Here is a 20,351-nt window from a genome sequence, read left to right as displayed (position 1 = left end):
TCGCCCGCCTCTGCTCTGGGGCCAGAAAAAAAGGGGTGTTTTTCCCCGAAAAAATCGGTCCCGATGGCTGTTGGTGCCTTTCCCGCACCCGTCGCGTGAATGCTGCGTGAAGAGAAGCGTTTGGTTTCCTAATTTCCTTCCTCCCGGAGCACCACTCCTCTCCTCCTGATAACTTCATCTGTTTGCATCTTGGGCTCTTCCTTTCGTCTCTAAGTTAGCAACTGCAGAAAAATGAGCTAAATAGGCCCCCGCACTGAGGCTGTTTGCCAAGAATCAGATAGGGGGTGAAATCGAGGAAGACTTCGCATCACTAGTTTCCCTTCTCTTCAGGATTAGGGTAAAAATAAGTGTAGAATCCTCTTATATGGTTTGTGTCTACTGTTTTAAAATAAGGCCCTCTTTCAAGATGTGGTGACCTAGCCTCTGAGCATTATGCACTGAGATCTTTAAAAAAAATTGTTATTTATAAATTTAGCTCTAAAGTTCTTTTCCTATTATTGTTCTTTTGTAAGGCTTTGATTACAGTACTCTGAAGTCTGAGTACACTTGAAAGAGCTACTAACGCTGTGGTAACATTTTTTTTAGTGTGCAGCGTTCTTTACAGGTAAAGATTCCACTGAGTTGAACTTAATCCCTTTTGATGTTAATAGTGTTGTCCACACATGTGTATGGTTAGAGGGATTGCTGATTGACATGAAGAGAGTTGTTTTGAGGATTTGTCAGCTTAATGATTATGATTTCCACCTTCCAAAAAAAATCACTGCCAGAGAGCAAGTAATAGCCAGCTAAAGTAAACTTAAGGTGCTTTGATACCAGTAATAACTGGCAAGCAGTTGATTTGGTGTGTGTTTTACTTCTTGTAAAGCTCTCTGAGACCAGTTTTTAATTTAAATTATATATTCTATATTTACTTTAAAGCACATGTATTCATTTTCTTAGCTTTATAGCCTTCTTTTCTGTCTGCTGTCATGGGTGCTCCCAGAGCATTAGTGAAATGCAACAAGCACAGTTCTACAGAACTTAGCCTTCAGCAAATTCTCATCAACTTGTGTGTATCCAGTCCTGCAGAGGTTGAAATGAGAAAATGCTTCTTTGAGAGACTATCTGAAAGAAAAGCTGTGTCCTTTAGCATCATGTTTTGAACAGCAGAAAAAGGGAGTCCCTAAGCTACAGAGCCAACCAGTTACAGAACAAAAGCAGTTTGGTCGTACCCTGGGTTATGCAGCACTGGCCCTGGAGGGCCATTCAGCAGAAGCACTCTGCTTCAGCTGCTGCTCTCCTCCCTTCCAAGTTTCCATTTCTGCTGGCCACGCTGCTTTCTCTCTGCTGTTGACCTCTTGGTGGGAAGTTGAGCTGCTTTCTTTTGCCTAAATTGCAACACTCTGCTGAGTTTCATTACCTTTGGGCTTAGAAAATGACCTTCCCTTCAGTGTTTTCTGAGGTTATTGACCTCAAAAATGTCTATCAACAGTATGTACCTGTGGCAGATGAGCTTGCATTGTAAAAATATAATTTAAAAGGCCTAGACAAGACTTTCAAAAAATGTGTATTCTCTCTGCACAGTGGTTGATAGTGGAGAACAGGGGGACTTCAAACTTCTTAACATCCAGGGCTCTGTGGAATAAACTTCCAGGCTTTATTCATATGGAAATAGACCTGTTGTTCCACTTCTACTTGGATAATTTTCCAGTAACTGCGGTCAGTTCATAATTTTTTTTTAGATTCAAGGGACAACACAGGTAGCATTCTAAAGTTAGTTTGGCTTCCTGATGTCTTACTGGGGACTCAGTGGCAGCACTCAAGAGCTCTCACTTAGAGAAGGTAACCTGAAGAATAACTGTGTTACTTCTAGTAGCCAATATTATCTGAATCAGTTTGTGAGTGTGGATATAGGCAGAACATTCATTTTTCATGGGACCCCATTTTTCAGCTCCCAAGTCATGCCTTTAAAGATGAAGACTATGGATCATAGGTAGAGAATGGAAGAGTGTTCTGGGAAGTACAGACATGTTAAGAAGGCATTGTGGGTTGTGACAAAGAATTTTGCTGTACGTTCTCTTTAAGCTGATGTTCAAAAAATCAAACTAGGTTTATAGGCAATGTTTAAAAAATATGACCAAGTAAAAAAAATATCTGTAGTTGGTGATTGTGGGGCTCCTTTTTGAACTGCCATTTCTTTTTGGCGTTAATCTGGGAAGCATGTTTTAGTACCAAAGATGGATCTGTTTTAGGATTAAAAAAGGAGGGAACAAAAGAACATGATGTTGGGTGTACCTGTTACATGGAGGACAGCTATGGAAGTATTCATTGGCAGAAAAAGGATTTAAATGGTTTACATTTTTAATAGTTGCGTCTGTAATGTGTTGCTCTATTCTAATTTTTCAAAAGAGGAAGTTTTCTACATTTTAGTTTACTGTGTGTAAGTTTCAGTAGGTTAAAAGCCATTTTACTGAAGATTGTAGTGTGTAGCATATTTGCTACTAGATATTTCTAAAGCAAGGTTGAATGCTTTCCTGGGGAAGATGTACTAAGTCAAACTGGTTTCATTCTGGAGTTGGTCTTAAGTAGGGGGGAGTGAGAAGAGGGAAGGTGGGCTGTGTTCCTCATTGCAAGCAAAATTAACCCAAGAAAAGCAGTGTTGGAAAACTGTTCATTGTGTACTCACACAATGGGTGGACACAAGAAAGAGGATGGGAGAAGAAAAGGGGATGTGGAAGCGTCTGATTGTTGTAGTCTGGACTATACAAGAAGTCAAACCGCATTGTAAGGGGTTATTTCTGGCCTTCTATTTTGAAAGCAGACTACTTTTAAACTTTAAGGGTGTTAGACTTTAAAATAAACTGCCACACTTCTGTTTTGTTAAGAGACAAAAATCAAAGTGTAAGTTAAATGATTGGGTGTGGGGCTTTTTTCTCTTCTTCTTTGTCAGGGTGTTCACATTTTCAAAATGTTTCTCATTTCAGCACTGTTCAATTTCACTTATCTGGTTTTCTAATTTATTTGATGGGTTATTTTTTTTATGTAATGTGACTCTGAATTAATCCCTTACAGGCAAGCAAGATACTGTGCTGATATCCAGTTGTCATAGTTGATTTCACTCTACAAATTTTCAAGATTCCTACTGGAGTGAAAGGTAATTTGTAGTTTATTTTTTTGGATCAGAAGATTCATTGTATGAATTTACTAAATAGGCAACATTTTGTGTTCTGTTTCAACTGCTCATTTACTTTAGCTATTGATGTGATAAATTTACATGACTTGAGTTGTCAGTTTTGTGATATTATATAGAAAAGAACATCTAGATGATACAGTAAATATTTTGACTTCTATTTAAGAACTTTGTGGTGTGTACTCTCCTGTGAAGGTAAATTTTACTAGTAACTTATTTCCTCCATAGACTTCACCTTGTCTTTGAGGACTTTGTAAAGATTTACAGATGAAGTGAAGGCCATATCAACAGAATATTGATTAATTGCTACTGGGTAATCAAAAAATAGCTGTTGTTTGGCTAGTGAAATGAAGAAAGTATGTTCCATGTATAGTATGAGATTATAGACTTATGTGTACGGCAGGTGGGACAGCTCAGCAAGAATGCAGGTTTATTTATTTTAATAGACTTAGGGGGGAAAAATTGTTTTTTTGCTGTAGTGTCTGATGTCTTAGAGGCACTACACAAACACTGCATTACAACAACTCTGTGAGTTGGTGTTGTAACATGCCAGATGCCAACTCTTTGCTGTGCGCACCACAGCTGCCTTTGATGGCATAATGTTTCATGACTGCGCTAAGGTATGGGATGCTTTCAAGGCCTGACTTCAGTGAAGTTGGTCTCTTGTGTAAAAACTGATTGTCTCTGGATTCTCAGAAGCAAGTAGTAGTATTTTGCTTATGTGTTTCTTTGATTGGATTTTTTTTTCTAAAGGAGATAAGGTACTACTTATGTTTATCTCTGTAGTGCTTTTATTAATAGTAGCATGGCTCATCAGAGAGTTCTTGTGAAGAATTGCAGGAAGAGCCTCTCTTTTAAAACTGGTGACTTGTCAGTGTCTAGGGGGTTAACTGGGTGTTTTACTTGATATTGTATCTACTGTGGGGCTCATGTTTGTCTGTATCTTGGTTTCTCCTCCCTGTATTCTTTCTGAAGGGTGTGATAAAGCCTGACTTTTAGCTTACCTTGCTCTTACTGAGTCATGCAGCCTGTGTACTCTGTAAGGTCATTGTTAGAAGATCTTGCCATTGAGTAGTAAAACAGGGTTAACTAAGGACAGTTTAAAGAGAACTGTGGATTGCCATGGTCCTCTAGGCTTGACTCTTCCCTTTTACTTTTAACATTGTGTGTGGTTTTCTGTTTGCTAAGCAGTAGCTCTGGAAAACTGTTTCATAGGAAAAGATGCTCAGTAACCAGAAAATAAAAATAGACTCAAAAGAAAAAAAACCCCACGAACTCTCTGAAACATCAGTTTCATCTTAAATTGCTTGCACTGATGACAAAGCAGAGTTTAACCAAATATTTATTGTTGAAATTACTTTCTGATTAGTACTGTTGTACAGCTAAATGTAACACCAGATTTTACTGTAATTTGCTGCTATCCCCTTACTGTGGGTAGAGAAGTATAGACTATAACTGTGGTATTCTTTATAGTGGCCTGGATAAGAATTTGACTACAACATTTTAAGAACACAGAATGTTATTAAGAGTATGAAAAACTTCAGTATGTATTTAAAATGCATGATGTGCTCTCTTACCACAATGGAAAATTTGAACAGCTTTTTCTAATTTGAAATACTCAGTTTTCCTGTACATGGGATTTAAAATATATATTCTTAATTCAAATTTTTGAATTGATGCAAGGAAGACCTTTCAATTCTGATTCAGCATGTATCCTCCTACTTTGGAAAATCAAACCAAAATTAAAATCTGGTGATAAAAATGTCCTTGGGTTTCACATTTGTTGAAACACTATTATTGCTTCCAGTTACTTACAAAAGCAGAGATTCATCAATTAAAATATTTCAGAATATACTGTGTCCTGCAAACGTCTTTGAACGTTTCACTTTTGGATCTGAAACTTTCATTTTCCAAACACAGTGTTTTGTACTTTGTAGACATTATTTGTAAACAATTGATTTGCTGTTTGCTCAGCTGAAAGAAGCTGTTTCATCCCATTTGGCTTCTCCTTTTGAAGTTGCACTTAAAAGCTGTGTTTAAATAATACTGTAACTACTGCTGTTTCATCATCAAGCAATTAAAGAAATATGCCCTATATATCATTGATCTTCTCTTAGAGGACTGAATCCTTTTTTCTTGTATGGCTTTTTTGGTACTTTTCCTGGTAAGGCATTTCAATATTTGACCACAAGTCTGAAATAAACCCAGTGTCTGGGAGGGAAGGAGGTGGAGGGAGGGTGGACAGAGTGGGGAACACATAACCAGAACCAAAGAATGCTGTAGCATTAAATTAATTTTTAAGTCTGTGTTTTGTCTTATGGCTGCCTTGTCTCCTCTGTAGACAACATTTGTCAAAGATTATCTTATATTATGGTTAGAGGCAGCTGCTTGAAACAAGGCTGGGATTGCTATGTATCAGTGTTACTGCTCCTTCTTTACAAACCCCAATTGTAAGTGATTTTAGTATTAAACCTGTTTTGGACCTCTAATTATCTCATTAGTTAACTTAAGCTGTTGTATTTGGCCTCACTTTCCCGGTGTGCTTTCTTGACTCTGTGTGTGTGCTTGAGAATATATTACAGAGAGCAATTAATGCTTGATGAAATTTGTGCACTTACAGATTTTCTTTTTCATTCCCCACCCCTCCCTGCTACCCTTGCATTTGCTTATACCGAGACCATTGTATTTCCAAGCATGTTGAATTTTTTCTTCATTCTGAAGGGTAAGGCATGTTTCTGAAGGCTGAAATTTCATAGTCTCCAGATTTTTTACTGTGTTGAATTGGTAAGGTGAAACATGTAGCAGATAAGAACACTATAGGTTTTTGTCACTTCTGGATTCAGTCGCAGTGACATTTCAGAAAGTAAGGATGCTGTTTAAGTGTCATGGCATAGTTGCAGAATAATGACTTAGTGTTGAGGCTGAGTAGTTGAGGATTTTTTGGGGAAAAGTTTACTCTGTCACCAGCACAGAAGAAATTAAACTATGTAAAAGTGAAGTTAGGAATACTGCAGCTGTGTTTTAGGTGAGAAGATTCTTGGAGGAAAGGTGCCTTTTCCATAGAAATGCTCTGTAAAATGAGCTCTGTTGCGAGAGTTCTATGTTTAAAAATGTAATCCAAAGCGAAAATGAAGTTATGCTACAGAACACAGTAATAAATGACAGTGTTCTGACTTGGGGAGAGTGGCAGGGTCATGTGGTCAATCTAGTTTAAAAAAACCACACATATAACATTTCTGCCCCTTTCATATTCCCTCATATGCCCACTGGTTTTAGCAAATTTAGTAGAAGGTAAATGACCCTACATTCTCCTTTCATCCTTAGACCATTACAAGGTCAGGAATCCAAACAGAGTATTTGTAGTGGTAACTAGAGACCAGGTATTACACGTGAGACAGTTACCACTGAAGGAGGAGTTGGAACAATTTTAGCTCTGATATGGAAGGATGACTAGAAGCTGCTTTAGTTCTTGTTTCTTATGTATTCTGGACTTCTGTTCCTTTTGTTTCAAAAAGCATAATGAAGATCTATAAAAACACCCACACATTAGCTGCAGTATATTTTGCCTGAGCTGATTTGTTTGAAAAATTTAAGAAATCCAACTCTGTATCTTGAGGAATCATGAGATTTGATATACTGGACTAAGAATTAAGAGTTGTATTTACTGCTTGCAGTTGGATTTTTAAAGGCTAGTGTGAGAAAGGCAAAATATGTTCCCACGATATTGGGAGCAAGTTTGCTTCAACTATTTTTTTTGCCTAGATAAAAGTGCAGCTTCTTTGCCTTTTTCAGACCTTCTACTCAGTTTCACTGATTTTTGATTTAAAAAAAAAAATTAGTTGTATTCCAAGACAACACCTAGTATGAAATGGGTTGGCTTGCCATAAAATTACTCAGTGGTGGTACATCGTACCTTGGATAAAGGGCAAGACATGTGCTGTATGTAGCATGTTAATACTTTGGTATGGGACCAGATGAAAACAGTTTTTATTGGTTGAACTGTTTAGTCACTGTCATGAGCCCAGATTTTCTGTCTTGAAACATCTTGTCTCCATAAACTGTTGAATTATGTGGGAAGATTAATTTGCCTGGTGGAGTCGCTTGCTCATAAAGGATACTCATTTAGAAAAGTCTGTGAATCTTTCCTGTTCAGAAGCTCACAAGGGTCTTCTTGTTTTACTCGTATTTAAAACAACTCAGATTTTCTTTAGAGATTTTGGTTAAATATTTTAAGACTTGAAGTAGTTATGCTACAGAGATTTTTCCTCAAGTGTTATTTTTACAGTACATGACTCTTGCTAGAAGGCTCAGTATGTAAGCAGTTAAACTAACAGCTCAAGACACAACAAGTGATTTTGTTCTGTGACTATTTTTAGATCTTTGGTTATATCAAGAAGGTGAAAGCATAAGCGCTAATTTCAGGGAAAATGTGTTTTTTCTCTGCTAGTTCATTTGGGTGTTTGGTGGTTTTTTTTTTTTTTTTTACCTGCCTATCTAATGCTTTGTTTCAGGTAACTCAGGCAATATGTTTGTATGTGAGCACTGGTAAACTGCTCATGAAGGTAGCAACTCAAATTCGAGGATAAAAAGCTAATATTATCAGAGATCTTATTTAATGTAACTTTATTAATTGGTTAATTAAAATTAAAGTGGTTTCTGTAGCTTGTCAAATTATGCTTGTTCTTTCATCATACTTCTGTTTTTCAGTATAAAATGGAATAAAGATGATCCCTCTGTTTTTGAGAAACAAAGTTGGTTTGTGTGGGGTTTTTTTTCTGGGTGTGGAATTTTTGATTTCTTTCAGAGAACAGCAGCTTCTGCTGACTAGTTTCAGGTTATGCCTCCCACCAGTTTGTTGTAACCAGGCACTTTGCTCCAGTTATTGGCACTGTATGTGATTGTGGGCAGACTCTGGTATAGCAGTAGTGTTCCCATTAGAAAACTCCAAATCATGTGCTACTCACTTCCCCCCTACACCCTTCCCCTTCAGTTGGATAGAGAGGAGAATTGGAAGCACAAAAGGTAGAGATGGTGGGTTGAGATAAAGGCAATTTGCTGGAAATAGCAATGAAACAAGAAAAGGAGCAGTAAGAGCAAGCATATTAATGACAGTGTACGAGGGAGGTGAACGAGTCACATGTGAGTGCTCCCCATGCAGGGCTGGTGAATACCTGACTGCACTACCACACAACACGATGCAGAAGGGACTCCTTCCCCTGTCCCCAGAAAATGATGTGAGGTGATATAGAATAATATTTGATTCCTGACCAGGCCCCCTCTTGGCTACTGTAAAAATTAACCCTATCCTTGCTTAAGCCAGGACATTATCCTCCCCTTAGTCTATACCATTCATGTCATGCACGAATCCTACACCTACTAGCCATATATGTACATATATATATATGCATAAGCATAGGTATAATTTCAATAGTCAATGTCTGTCCTTCCAAGATGTCCATTGAGTTAATTTGGTCCATGACTTTGGGCTCTGTACATCCTAGATGTCTTCCAGGGCAGGAGTACTACCAGGTGGTTGTGAGCTACATCAGGAGCCTACTGTATCTGGAGCAAACCATGTTCATTGCCCATGGTGGTTATGGCACACAGATGCAGTGCCATTCAGCAGCCAATGTTATAAAAGTTAACACTACAGACTGTTCTCACCCAAAAATCAAATCCCTTTGAGGTGTGCATTGTTTCCCCATCCCTCTGCATTACCCAGCAACTACTCGAGCAAAAACAGTCACACAGACCAGTTTGCCTTTGCTTTAGGCAGGACCAATCCAAACCGATATTCCTCAAATGCACCGTGGAGACTTCATCCCCTTCTACGGTAGGTGGGGGTTTTGATTGGGCAGGACCAGCTTGATTGCTGGAGCCTCTGGAGTTAATTAAACCAGGCAGCCTTTGCAAAGTGCAGATTCTAGTGTTTGAAGGCCCCAGCACCCACTGCTTTCACTGTGGTTTCTAACAGTCCATTGTTCTGTTCAATTTCCCAGAGGCTGGCACATGATTGGGAATAGGGTACACCACTCAGTCGTGTGCTCTCTGGCCAGGTGTCTGTGAGACTAGTTCTGAAATGAGTCCTGTTGTGTGACTCAGTTGTCTCAGGTGTGCCATGTTGCTGCAGGCCAAGGCCCAAGATGGCGTTCTGGGCAGTAGCACCAGGCACAGGGTCTGTATCCAGCCATCCTGGCTGGATGTTTCCACCACTGTAAGCATGTAGCACTTGCCTGGTGGGTTTTCAGCAGTGTGATCTAGTCGATATGCAGGGCCTCCCCATATTTGTATTTCAGCCATAGTCTACTGCACCATAGAGGCCTTGCTTGCTGGATTGCAGGCCGTGTTTCACAGTTATGGATAACTTGGGACATAGTGTCCATGGTTAAGTCCACCCCTCAGTCACAAGCCCATCTGTGTGTTGCATTGCTTCCCTGATGATGTGAGGCATGATGGGCCCACTGAGCCAGAAATTACTCACCTTTATCCTGCCAGTCCACATCCACCTGAGGCACTTCAATCTTGGCAGTTTGATCTACCTGTCCATTGTTGCAGTGTTCTTTGGTAGCCCAGCTCTTGGGTGCATGTGCATTTTTGTGACATACTTTTATGGCCAACTTCTTCACCTAGGCAGGGATGTCTTACCACATTTCAGCAGCCCAGATGGGTTTCCCTCTGTGCTGCCAGTTGACCTATTTCCATCATTTGCTGCCCTCCATGAGTCAGTGTAGAAGAGGTCAAGCACTGGCCATTTCTCTTTCAGCAATATGTAAAGCCTGATGAATGGCTTTGAGCTCTGCTCTCTAGCTTGATCCACCTTGTCCCTCAATAGCTTCTGCAGCTTACTGTGTAGGATTTCATATGGCAGCTTTCCATCTTCAGTGTGTGACAGGAACTGTCACTAAAGAGTGTATTGCTTTTAATTTTCTGGTGGTTGATTATATAATATGGCCTCTTCAACATGTGGTACCTTCTCTTTTGATGATGGTAGTCCGAAATTTTTGCCTTCATGCCAGTTCTTGCTGACTTCCAAGTGGGTGATTGGGGTTTTCTATTTGAGCTTGCTGTGTGATCAACACAACCTGTCTACTCCATGTGGTGTCAGTGATGTGATGTGTGGCTGGGACTTTCCCTTTGAGCATCCAGCCCAGTACTGGCAGTTGGGGTTCCAGGAGAAGCTGGGCTTTAGTGCCAGTCACTTCTGAGACAGCTCAAGCTCCTTCATAAGCTGCTGGTATCTCAGTTGGGGTGTAACAGGCCTGGGATCCCTTGCATCCCTGACTGGAGAAATTGCAAGCTTATCTTTGAGTCTCCCTGGGTGCTTTTTGCCAGAGACTTCAGGAAGGACCTTTCTTCCTGGCTGCAGTGTAAAGCACATTTTTCACATCTTGTCCTTTCCTGACTGACCCAAGGACTACTGCATGAACAATCTGCTGTTTAATTTGTTCAAAAGCTTCTTGTTGTTCAGGAACCCACTTAAATCATTCTTTTTCTGGGTCACTTAATTGAGAGGATTTACAGTCTGACTGTAATCTGGAATATGCATCCTCCAAAAACCCACAGTGCCTGGGAGAGCTTGTGTTTCCTTCTTGCTGCTTGGTGGGGACATGGCTACTATTTTGTTGACCACATCCACTGGAATCTGATGATGTCCATCTTGCTGTTTTACTCTTAAAAACTACTTTGTCAGATGCTTCAGGTATAATATTATTGTAGCTAAAGTATGAGTTCAAGTACCTAACTGGTACTTGAAAAGCTGTGTGGAAATTCTCTTACTGAGGTTTTTGGGTGTTGCAAAAGTTCTCTTTCATGACAGAACAGTTAGCTTGGTTTTAATCCAGAAACAAACCTGGAAAGTTTTGCAGTGTATATGTCTTTAATAAAACTAAAGAGAAACAAAATCATAGAATAGCCAATCTGTCAAAGCAAAGCTTCATGAATTTTAAATATTCTTATTAGAACAGCAAGATTCTGCTATAATGGGAATTCCACGTGTACCATTTTCCTAGATGTTTGCTATTACTAGGGTATTAGCACTTTTTTTATAAAAGACAATTCTGCCGTTAGATTTTTTGCAAGCCTAAAGTTACAGTTATTTCCATTTTTCAGTAACATAAAGTAAAATTACAGAATTTTTTCTTTTACATATGTTTGCAGAGCATTACTAGCCTGAAATCATATGTAAATTATGATAGCATAGAGGGAAAATGTACCACTGTGTAGGAGTGAATTGGAATTGGGGATACTTGGGATGTTTCTGACTATGATTCATTATTTCTTTGTCTGGTTTGGAGAGCTTTAAGTGTGGCTTTTGTACCTTTGATCATGTCTATCTTATATGTGCAAACATTTGAACAGCAAATTCAGTCACTAACTAGATAGTAATTCTTTTTTTCTTCAGTACTAATTTTGAGCTAATTGAAGTAGTGATGTCAGTGGGCAGCTCTGTGTCCATGGATCATACTTTTGAACTATTTGCTCCTATTGTGGAAATTTTAAAAAGAAAAATGCACTTAGGAGGCTGAGTATCTCTAGTCTGTATGGAGGTTGTGTTAAGCAACAGAAGTTGGGTTTTCATTTTCAGCAGTAGATGTACTGTTGCATGGTTTTCTCCCCTCTCCTCCAGTTTATGCTCTAAAGGTCTGGTTCACTGTATTTTCTCCCCTTCATCCTTTCAGCTCCAAACAAGCCCTTTGTAACCTCTTCTCCCCACTTGATTTTCTTCTGTTCTTTTTTGCTTTCCTCTTGAATTAAAGTAAACACTGCTGTTGTTTACAAAGTTCTGTGCTGCTGAAGAATTGAAGATGGTTTTCATTCTGCTAGTCATTGCTAAAGAAACATTTGTAGTGGGTTGAGAGTGGTCTCATGGTTACATGCTGTGAAGTTATGCAAAACTTTTTGTCTCTGATGTGAGCTGTAAAATGTTACTTGATCCACAGCTGTATTTTTAAAATGCAACACTATTTTAGTATGGAAGGCTTCTTGTTGCTTATTGTGAAAGTGATCACATTCAGGGCTTTAGCTGGAATTGAAGCAGTCACCTCAGAATGCTTTAATTAAAATAAGCAAAATAACTATTGCTACAATGAGATAATCTAATACAGGCCTTACATCGACATAATTGTAACATAGACTCTTATGTAGAATCAAGCTAAGTCTAGTATGCTCCCATATTCAGCCAGCGCTTCTGACCTTTTCTTCTGAAAACAGCTGTTGCTTCTTTCACCCCCTTGACTAGAGGAGATGCCTGGTGGGCTATTAAGGTGTATCTTCCTTTGCATGAAAAAAACCTTTCAGTTTTCTGACCTGTCTTTGTACTTGAAAAGCGCTGCCATAGGCGACACTTACTTATCAATAGTACGCATCAATTCACATGACAGAACTGTCTTTGCTGATACCCCTAAGGCTGGTAATTCTGCAAAGGGCTTGAATAGTCTGCAAGAGTTTTACCAGTAATTCAGTGCTTTTCAGCCAAGAGAGTATACTACTGTATTCAATTTTGAAGTTTTTTCCACTGATTTGTTTGTAGTTACTGTTTGGAATTATTTTTACACTTTGTTGTATTGCTGCTCTTCTTCAAAACACGCTTGCAAATTTTAGTGTGGAACTTTTGAAGAACTGAACAGAAAGATCAAATTGTCCAAACTCTTAGCTTGCTGTTATACAGGGAGAAGTGGTAACAAGGGAAAAGTCACTGCATGTAGAGTGCATAGTTACAGGGATCCTGGGCTTTGACTTCTACTAACTTTCCTTTTTTGATTGCTAAAGAGGGCTTAACTTTTGTGATGAGATCTACAAGAAAAGGAGGAATCTAAAGTAGCCTTTTTTTTCCTTTGGGTCACCTATGTTTTTTGTTCTGCAGCCTTTTGTACCCTGGTAGGATAAGCTGTACTATTTTGCTTAATGGGTTAATGCCTGTAGTCTTCTTCTCTCAGAGCTGGTGGGGCTTTGTGGCTGTTTTTCCAGCTTCCTAGTGCAAGTGGTGATACTTAAATGTCTGACTCAGAGCTAGTTACTGAATAGCATAGAGAAAGTGAGAAGTAATCAGACTTGCAGTCTGAAGTAAAGCAGCACTGCTGCATGTTTGTGCTTGCAAGACATTTGAGGCAGTCTAGCAATGTGTGATCGGTAAAATATTGATTTGTTTCCTGTAAATGGTTTTTATTTCCTCTCAATATTGGGACATTTTGACTTAAGCATTTAACTTGGTCTATGAAGCTAAAATATTTCTAAAACATCTTCACTGATTGTCGTTGATGTAGACTTAATACTCCTGTTTTTCTTATGTGGTATTTAATTAGAGGAATTAATCTCTTTTGATTATGATACTCTCATTGCCTACAGTAATACCATATTTTTTAACTGACCTCTCAGTTAAATAAGTTCTTGCATCAAAATGTTAGTTAGAGTGATTTTCTAGGATCATTACGAGCAGTTCACACAAGGGAGAATGCTGAAATAAAGCAGTAGATAGACATTGGAAGATAACTTTTTGAGAGTAATGTAATGTGCTGAAAATTATGATTCCTTTATCCTCAAAATGTAGAGATGGATGCATTAAGAGTTTTCTGAATGTTTTATAATTATTTTCTTTTTGGTGGTCTTGTGACTTTATTATCTATGTTTGCTCTGTAGCTTACCTAAGCTCAGGAGACCAGAGTGTTGTTAAGTGAGGTACCTCCTAACCTTTCAGAAGAGTTTGAGATGCCATTGAGTGCTAAATCAGATCTGGCAAATTCGTGTAATAAGACGTCACAGACCCTTGACTTTTTTCTCTTCCCCATAGAGTCTGAAAAATATCGTAACTTGATTTTTATTTTTATTTTCTACCAAGTTAAGAAAATTAAGCAGCTTAAGTTCTACAAAGCCGGCAAGTGAACTTGTCTGATGTATTTTGTGTTAGATACTTCTAACATAACCTACTGAACTTGGTATGTTCTTCAAAAGAATATATATGGAATTTGGCATAGTCAGTTCCCTGGTTGACACCACAGTGCTTTGTATATTGTTTACATCTGAAGGTATTTCTGTCTAAGCCATCACTGCCTTTTGAAACTGTCCATTAGTGTGCAGATTGGAAGTAGATGGACTACCCAGCTGTGAGTAAAGGTTATCTTTTGATTTAGGACATGATACTTCTGTTCGCATGCACAACTTATGTGTTCTTTGCTTCCAGGCTTAAGAGGTGACTATGCCCAGTAAACTGACACAAATTCTCTATCTTTGTGATGGGACTATGGAAATGATGTTATGAGTTATTTGTAATCTGAGGAATTGTTGCTGCCAAAATTTCAGGTTGACTCTCTGAAGTTTTGTGTAGGTACATTCATAACCAGTGTAAGCAGACTCAGTTTGAATTCTTGCAAAATCAGCATGAATATTTGACCAAAATTGTCAAACTAGCAATTCAGGAGACAGAGGTGTGTTTTTTCAATCTACATCACCCTCTTTGCATTATTAGTTCATACACCTGCAGCAGGCACAGCTTTGCAGCTCTATCTCTGCTTTTATGGTCAGCTAACTATTGACATGTTTGAGTTGCAGATTCTTTGGGTTAAAAGCACAGATTAGTTTACTTTCTGAACATGTAATGGTGGTAGATGGGGAAGAGATGGAAGAAACCCAGAATGCAAACTCATAAGTCCTGCAAGATGAATGAACTGGATTTAGAGATCCCATCTATCTAATATCCACTGAAATTGTCTTATTTTGCTAGATTTTCTTCTCCTAGCTTATTTCAAAGATTTTTAATAATGATAATGCTGTGGTAAAAGCAAGAGATGAGCAGTAGAATTTTTAGATAATAATAATAATAATTTTTTCATGTATTTGAAATATTGTTCCACACAAGTTCTTTCTCATTTTTCCTCTTTTCATGCTCTTATGCTCCACTATACAATATTCAGTAATAGTTAGAAATAGTAATATGGGAATAATGGCTTTAAATTTAAAGAGGATAAGCATAGCTTAGATTTTAGGAAGAAGTTTTTACTGTGAGTATGATGAGGCACTGGAAGTGGTGGCTGTTGCCCAAGAATATTATGAATGTCCCATCAAGTGTTCAGGGCCAGGTTGGATGGGGCCCTGAGTGTCCTGGTCTAGTGGGAGGTATCCCTGCCCATAGCAGGTGTTTGGAACTAGCTTTTAGGTCGCTTCCAACCCAAATAATTCTGGAATACTAGCCTCTCAAAGCTAGTGATAGCAAATGTGTTGTTGACCTTCTTGTAATCCTCCTCAGCATTCCTTTCAGGTTTACCTGAAAGCATCAGATCTTTCAGTATTTGAAACTGAGTTGCAGTGGAAGAACTTATGAGGCACGGTCTTCCATGACTTTTTCATGCTCTCCTTTATAACAAAATATCAGCTTTATTCCCTTGTCACTTATAAATGTTTGCTCTGTCAGTGCCTCTTTTCTTTATTTTCTTATATTATTCCCTGAGTATACTTGATGCACAACCATCCAAATTATCGCTAGATACATATTTGTTTTGTGTGGCTGAGAGGTGCTGACAGTAAAGCTAGTAAGGCAAATAAAATAGGTTTACTTGTGGGTTTATACTAGACACTCTTCACTAACTGGGATTTCTTTCCTACCAAACTGGCTTTACATGTCCTGTATAAATTAAGTATTATTGAGACCTCTGGACCATTGCTAAATTTAGTTCAAATTGACCATTGAACTTAAACATTACTAAAGAAGAATGACAAACAGATGATTGCATAGATCTTATTTCTGTAGGAAACCAGGCCCGCAACTGTAATGTGTTTCAAACAGCATTTTTGTTCAAAATAATCTTTTCCAACCTGTTCCTAACATGTGGTGATGGTTGATATTTGTTGTTGTCAGTTTGATTAAGTTAATAGCTGGTTTTTCTGAAATCTTTAGACCTTTTGCCTGCTTTTTTACTTTTAAGAATGATTAATACTTCTGGTAAAGTGAGTGTTTGTAGACTGTCTTTTGCTGTCAGGCAAAGTTTTGCTGCTATATAAGCTCTGTTGTTCATTGGATCATATAATTGTTCAGGTTGGAAAAGACCTTTCAGATTATTAAATCCAACTGTTAGGTTAACACTGCCAAATCCACCACTAAACCATGTGCCAAGCACCACATCTCCAAGTCTTTTAAATACTTCCAGAGATGGTGACAACCACGTCCCGGGGCAGCCTGTTTCAGTGCCTGGCCATCCTTTCAGCGAAGAGATTATCCTTTCTATCCAATCTAAGCCTCCCCTGATGCAACCTGGTCTATTTTTTGTTACCTGGGAGGCAGACACTCATCTTGCTTGCAACCTCTGTTCCAAAAACCATGTCAACTGTTTTCCTATATCCTCTCTAAGTTTTTATGTTCACACTGGAGGAGTGTAGCAACTAAAGTCTCTGACAGCTTGTTATGAGTGAAAGGTCTTATTTCCTCCTTTCTTGCAAATAGGAAAAGATGTTAACTAGCAGAAGTATGTTGTAAGTTAGGGAAAATACAGTTGTGATTGTTACCTTAGTAACACTTAAGTAATTTGCTGGGTATCTTTCAGTACTTGAAAACTCAACTCTGTTAGACTTAAATGACAACTGTTTCTTCTTTGAAACCCTTATTATGAAAGTAAGAATTTTCTTCAGTGTATTAAGATTATTTTTGGCACAGTGTTTTAATGCTGTATCAGTATTATCAGTATCTCCTTCACATTGTTTTTGCAACAGATCTATTGAAGGTATAACAATACTACCTCTAATTAGCTACCTCTAATTTTCCTTAATGAGGAGTCTTTTGAAATTCTAGCCTTGGTTTGTGTAGTATTTTACAAGTATCATTCATAGTAGTATACTAAATAAATTACTGAACATTTACCAATTACCATGCTACAGTAATGAAGTAAGCTTGAGAGTCTCAGCCCTGTACTGTTGTCTGTTATTTGATTCCCTGATCCACAAATTTGCTTTTCTACTACTTTTGCCTTTTTAAGCAACAGAAGCTATCCCTCAACTTATATATATCCAGGTTTCTAATTAAACTTTCTGGTTGAAAAGTTCTTAGCAAATTTCCCTACTCCTCATTTCAACCGAGGGTATGCCATGATTCAAGGGTAAAATCCCTAATCCTTCACAGGTGTTCTCTTGCTGTTTCTGCCCAGGAGAGAAGCTACTAGTACAGCATGCTGTGGAGTGAACCCAGCAACAACTGGGACCATGTCCACCAACAAATCCAGCCCTCCCACATGCTTTGAAGTGTTTCATGAGTAACAGGAGGCAGAGACTCTCTTAGATTCCAAAACTTGTCCTGATGATTGTTATCTGAGTTACTAAGAAAATACAGAATATGCTCAATCAAATGAACCTGAGTATTCCAGTCAGACAATTAACTGAGCTTCTTTTAAATGTGAAAGGCATGCTGTTTCTTTTTCTCTAGCCTTAAGCATGTGGGAAAGAAGATCATTTCTAAGCAAAGGGAAAAGGAAATTGTCTCATATGTATTAAATCCTTTTCCTATCAGGAAGTATGCATCAGGATTATATGCTTGGCAAGCAAGAGTACATATTTTGGCACATTTTTCTCTTTGTAACTTTAACAGCCTGCCAGCATTGCAGGCAGCACTAGCAGCAGTCTGTGTCCCAGACAGTTTTGATTATAAATCCCAGTCTCTGCAGCGGGGCAGAAAGCTCTATGGCAATGGTACTGTTTGGTCTCCTTGGCTCCTTTTCCTTCCCAAGTGCACTGGGGAAAGAGAGGGTGGGGGATAGATGGAGAAGGCAGGATGATGGTCATACTTCTGGTAACTCCCTCTGCATCCTAGTTAAGTATCCTGTGAATAAATATCCTGTGTAAATTTGAAGAGAGTCCAGGCTTGTTGTGATGGAACCGATGGTGTGCAATCTAATTGTATCTGAAAGATCTCCAATAAACCATTGTTTGAGTGCACCAACCCCCAGAATTACAAATGGCGTTGCCCACACAGACATTCCAGAAATTGTGGACACAGTCTTTTCTTGGTTATCAAATGAAAAGTTAAAGGGTAAATATCTTTTAAAGTTCTGTTGGCACCAAACATAATGTTGTGAACTTTAATCCCCCATCAGTGCTCAGACCTGTATTGCTAATCGCGCCATTTGAGGTGGCAGTGGCTTCCCCATTTACACAAGAACGAGGAAAAATAACTGAGCATCGTTATGTTTGCTGTGAAGATTTTCTGTGAGAGTGATGGCCATGCTGCTGAAATAACTTGCATTTTTAAAATAAATAAATAAAACTTGAATTGTGAAGGGAGGCAAATGAGGAAGAGTAGATGTCCTTGTATGGGAAAGATTCTGAGGGAGAGGCTGGATATCCAACTATGCTTTGGTTTTTCAAGAAGAATTCAGTACCTTTAGTGCTGGTTTATTTCAGATACTCAAAGTGATTACATAAGCATGCTTAATAAGGTAGCTAAAGTGTTACATTAATACAGTTTGAGTGTTATGTCAACTTCTTGTTCTTCCAAGTCATTTGACTAGAATACAGTTCTGAAATTTTATGGGAAACTTCCATCTGCAAATCCATTTTGTCATCATTCTGTGGAATGAATATGGAGAGTAGCAAATAATGGAATTTTATATGTCTTTCCAAATTATGCCTTCAGGCAACTTTTATTGCATTTTAAACTTGTTTTAAAGTGAGTAAAGCTTACATATTAAAATCTAGGATATTCCCTTCAATATTGAAGTTAATGTTTTTAGTGGATGGGAGAGAAATGTATAAGGAATATTTTGAGTAATTTTTGGATTGTAAACTGGCTTTATGAAGCAATTAAATTACATATTTAGATTTTGGTTAAGATGAGATTTTTTTTGGAAATATTGTTTTAAAGCCAGCCAGTTTCTTCTAACACTAAGGAGATTTTAAGTTAGTATCTTAACAAAAAATGGAAGCTTATCTACTGACATTGTTTTTAACCTCGTGTAAGCTATATAGTGGGGTCTGTTTTAATAGCATGTAGATTTCCTGTCTACCTACTTGGTTGTGTGAAATGCCTGACAAAATTGTTGGTGCTGCTAGCTTAGTTTTATTATATCCGTTGGTCTGTGGTTTGATCTCAGATGTAGCTTTTTATGTCTGGAACAAGGAAAGCTGAAGTTACAAAGAGTGAAAACTTTGGTTACCATGCATATAGAAGCTACTCTTTGTAATGCAAAGGAATTGGTTTAACAAAACAAATTATTTCTTTTTCCTCAAGGGCAAACTGAAGTGCTGCCAATAAAAGGACTCTTGAAATAACTGCAGTCTTCCACAGTTTCCTTGTATCTGCCACATGTGAAGTGTTTTGTATCTTTTTAGAATCAAGGTATTGAAGGAGACTTTGTCATGAAGATAAAGGAGGGTTGTTTTTTTTTTAATCTAGCGTGGAATCTGTAATTGAGTTCATAACCTCACAAACATGTCAAAGCTGTTTCCTGAAGATATTTTACAAGACTAGATTTCTCTGTACAGAGATTCAAGAAGTGGATTCCCAAAGGCAGTACCACAGCTTGTTGAGATTAGTCTTTACCTCTAGGTATCTATCTTGAAACATGGATCCTGAATCTCATTTCTGAGGACTTGGTATTTCACAAGAGAGTGTAACCATAGGCAAGGAAAGAAAATTACTTAAATTGTTACTATTTGCCTTAGTTGCATCATATAGATCATTCAATGAGTTGGTGTTAATTAGCAGAAAAGCATTATTGTGATTTCCCAGACTAAGTCTCTACTGTGTATGGCATGAAAACAAACAGAAAGGTTTGACTGATTACTTGTTATAATTCCTTTGGCAGCAGTTCTTCATTTAGGAAGCTTCTGCCACTGTACCCAGTTCTGTATTCTGTCTTTTCCTTTCCACATTACCAGACTGCTGCTTCAACTTTCTTCACACATCCTACTGTAAGATTGTCTCTTGTTTATTCCCATTTGCTGTTTAGATGGCTTCTCCTTAAACAACATACCTGAAATAGTTCATTCTAGATATCAGCTGGGGAGTCACATATTAAACCAAAATTGTGATCAGCAGTTGTAACCTTACTAGGTGGTACCTAGTAGAAGGAGAGGGAACATCCTTCTTCCAGGTAGGGAATTGCCATTCATTCAGTCAGTTAAAAATTAGCTTGGTTAGGAATGGGCACACTTGATGCGCCCTGCAATGAAAAATGTATTGAAAGAGCATGGTAGACGATTTTTTTGG

At 38.2% G+C, this 20,351-nt stretch overlaps 1 protein-coding gene across 7 annotated transcripts in view; it reads left to right on the top strand.

Moving 5' to 3' along the window:
• Positions 1 to 49: 49 nt before the first annotated feature.
• The window catches only part of EPB41L2 (erythrocyte membrane protein band 4.1 like 2), a 109,082-nt gene continuing 88,780 nt past the window's right edge, over positions 50 to 20,351 (top strand). For all 7 annotated transcript variants that reach the window (XM_031066640.1, XM_031066644.1, XM_031066645.1 and 4 more), the window contains exons 1-2: positions 50 to 337; positions 3,052 to 3,133. The gene's annotated coding sequence lies outside the window, so the exon portion shown is untranslated. The remainder of the gene's footprint in view (positions 338 to 3,051; positions 3,134 to 20,351) is intronic.

This window comes from Geospiza fortis, unplaced genomic scaffold (assembly GCF_000277835.1).
Source record: "Geospiza fortis unplaced genomic scaffold, GeoFor_1.0 scaffold98, whole genome shotgun sequence".
Classification (NCBI taxonomy): Eukaryota; Metazoa; Chordata; class Aves; order Passeriformes; family Thraupidae; genus Geospiza; species Geospiza fortis.
This window is presented reverse-complemented; position numbering and strand designations above follow the sequence as displayed.